Below are 3,568 nucleotides of genomic sequence, written 5' to 3'. Positions count from 1 at the left end.
TCCATAAAACTCTTGGCTTGTCCCTCGTCGAATGTCCTGTCCGAAAGGACGTTTAGCGCAGCAGGGGAGATCGTGACCGATAATCGCACTCGCCTAGCTCATGACAGTGTGAACTACCTCACATTTATAAAAATTAATGAAGCATGGATTTTGGAGTAATTTAACACCTGTGATGACCACGTGTAATTGAATTTCCTCATGCCAGCCAACACATATCCGCCACCACCCAGAACAAATAATGGTCCCTGTCTTATGTAAATACAGCGGCATAAAAGGCCTTTTCTGTCCGGTGAATGCCTAATGTTTGGGACCTCGGAGGAATTCAACACCTGTGATGACCAAGTGTTATCGAATTTCAACTATTATCATTTGTTTTTTTTTCAAGAGGGGGGATTTCATTAGCCATGTTTTTAATCCAATTTTATATTTTTTGTTCTTTTAAACATATGTATTTGACATGTATTTGTACTGGCCTGCAGTAAAATTGATATCCATCCACATTATCAATTGTTCTTTTCTGTACGGTGAATGAATAATTTTTGGGGCCTGTATTCCACTGGCCTGCAATAAAATTGATATCCATTGACCGTCTAATATACCTTCAGTCACATAATCACTTGATCTTTTATGTACAATGAATGCATAATTTTTGGGGCCTGTAATCTAACTGGCCAACAGTAAAATTGTTATACGGTGAACGCCTAATGTACCTCCAGCCACATTATCAATTGTTCTTTTCTGTACGGTGAATTAATTTTTTTTGGGTCCTGTAGTCCATTGGCCTGCAGTAAAATTGATATCCATTGACCGTCTAATATACCTCCAGCCAAATCACTTGATGTTTTCTGTCCGGTGAATGAATAATTTTTGGGGCTGTATTCCACTGTTCTGCAGTAAAATTAATATCCATTGACCGTCTAATATACCTCCAGACACATAATCACTTGATCTTTTATGTACGGTGAATGCATAATTTTTGGGGCATGTAATCTAACTGGCCAACAGTAAAATTGTTATACGGTGAATGCCTAATGTACCTCCAGCCACATTATCAATTGTTATTTTCTGTACGGTGAATAAATAATTTTTGGGGCCTGTAGTCCACTGGCCTGCAGTAAAATTGATATCCATTGACCGTCTAATATACCTCCAGACACATAATCACTAGATCTTTTCTGTAAGGTGAATTCCTAATTGTTGTGGCCTTGGAGGAATTCAACACCTGTGATGACCATCATTTGGGGTTTATTCAAGAGGGGGGATTTTGTTAGCCATGTATCAAATTTTATATGTTTAGTTATTTTAAACATATGTATTTGACATGTATTTGTAATGGCCTGCAATAAAATTGATATCCAATGACTGTCTAACATACCTCCAGCCACATAATCACTTTTCTGTCCGGTGAATGCCTAATGTTTGGGGCCTGTACTCCCGTGACCTAAAATAAAAATTTTCTAGGCTCCATGCAGTGTACTCAAGTTGTGCGTAGTAGGTGTTTCTGGGTGTAGTAGTGCAATATACACTAACCTGGTACAGCTGACTCTCTGCAAGGGCAGGTATAGGTAGGAATAGTTCGTGACGCCAGTGCCAAGTAAACGGTGGCACGCCGTTTGCGGATGCAGGAAATAATTTGAGGAAACGCGGTGTTAAACAGAACTTCAACTTTAGTAGGTTGCAGGCAGAGACAATATTGGAAACGCAGTTCCTCAGCATACAGTCGATTTTGCAATTCGGTCGATGCAGGCAATTCAGTACAGCAGGGTAATTACAGAGTGTAAAACGCAGGATTCTCAGCACAGGAGCTAGCACTCTAATTCTGTCTGATCCTGGAATGTAGCAATTCTTCACCAAGGCCCATTAACCTAATACTGGCTTTATATCCTTGATTATGGCTTTCATAAGTACCTCCTCTGTTTCCTCAATACCTCTGGCTCCTCTGATATTTGCCTCAGTCTCTCCTAGCTTCTGAATGGTTCCTCAGGCTAAGGTATTCCTGCTTCAGCATGTAGGAATTCAGGAGGGAATCTTCTCCTGAACAGCAGGCTTCAGGCCTGGACTTGTCTCAGACATTATCTAATCTCCATCTGTAGATTACAGACACTAGACTCCGTCTGCCTTGCACTTCCCTGTCTGGCCTTATATAAACTAGGGCTCTCTAGCTCCCTCTATGGACTAGAACCTGTAATAACACCCCTAGCAGGCCTGTGCATGCAAGTTTCAGTGACAGGGAAATACACACATTACATTGCATTTTACAAAACTGACATACAACAACTTTCCATAATTAAGAAGGGACGACAGCACACCAAGTGACCTTTGGTAGTAACGGGTATTACAACTCCCGTATACTACATACCCCACTGCTTTAAGCTGAGTACGCCCTCGTACTCCATCATGGGTCGCCCAACTGGAATCTCTACCTGAAATAGAAAATAGAGACATGCAGGCATACATATATGCGATTCATCTGCATTTACATTTACATCAGGTCCAATTGGCAAAGGTGCAGGGCAGTGACAAGGGGCGTCGTTCTCTTCTCTCAGGATAGTGAATGGAACGGGGGCGCTGACCTGGCACAGCGTAACATTATAACCAGGATAGTCCATGACAATGAATAAGTCCATGATAAAACAGTAGAAAACGGTATAAAAGTTCTTGGAGGCTCAAATAACAAACATGAGTCCGTACCCAGGTTATTTCTCATTAAATCACAGAGGCTCTCATGCGGTGGAGTCCATCTCTGGGCACAATACTTTTAAAAGAATAAGAATCTCAGAGGCTCAGGTACTTTTGAGTCTGTCTCCGGGCACGGTTCCTTAGTAACAGGTTGCACAATAAAATGGACAGCAAAGACAAGTGCTGTAATACCCCTGATCAACCTGAAAAGGGGGTGAAGGGTAAAAGGTGCAACAAAGGAACAGGCACAACTTGGTGTGGGGTAACAAAAGCAGGCAGGAGGTCCTGGAAACAAACGTGGCCTTGCTGACTTTATGATTTCAGTGGTCAACACCTACCACTGGGCCGTGGACAAACTGGCAGTTGCAACAAAGGGCCAGCAACATAGGACTCCTGTCCTGGAAGGGTTAACATCACCTTCTGAAGAAATAAATCAAGGGCCTAGCAGGCTGATCACAGTGGCATATTGTAGCTACTTGGCTCTGCAGGGAGGTATCTTCTGTAGTATTCCTCTACAGGAGGATGGGCCCACATGACTGTATCAGGGGGTAGCTGCAGGGTAAAGGGGCCCCTAATAGGTATTGGCCCCATAGGCCTAGGGGTGAACCCTCTGGTGGGCCGTGCCGGCCCTGGCATAATCACTGCAGGGTGTGACATACTTGGTACCGCCGCAGCAAGCGGTCCGGTGCTCTGGGTGCAGCAATTCACAGCAATCGCGGGTCCGGTCTGGGGCACTGACGGAGCGGTGGCAACAGAAGGCGGTCGGCGGGTGGTGACAGGCACCCTTACCTCATCCTTCCTCGGCGGCGTCTGGATCCTGGCGGTGTAGGTCTTACGCAACTCCCGCAACTTCTCCTCCAGCCGGACGATCTGCTCACCAATACTCTCG

Source organism: Bufo bufo, chromosome 5 (genome assembly GCF_905171765.1).
Source record: "Bufo bufo chromosome 5, aBufBuf1.1, whole genome shotgun sequence".
Taxonomy (NCBI): Eukaryota; Metazoa; Chordata; class Amphibia; order Anura; family Bufonidae; genus Bufo; species Bufo bufo.
This window is presented reverse-complemented; position numbering follows the sequence as displayed.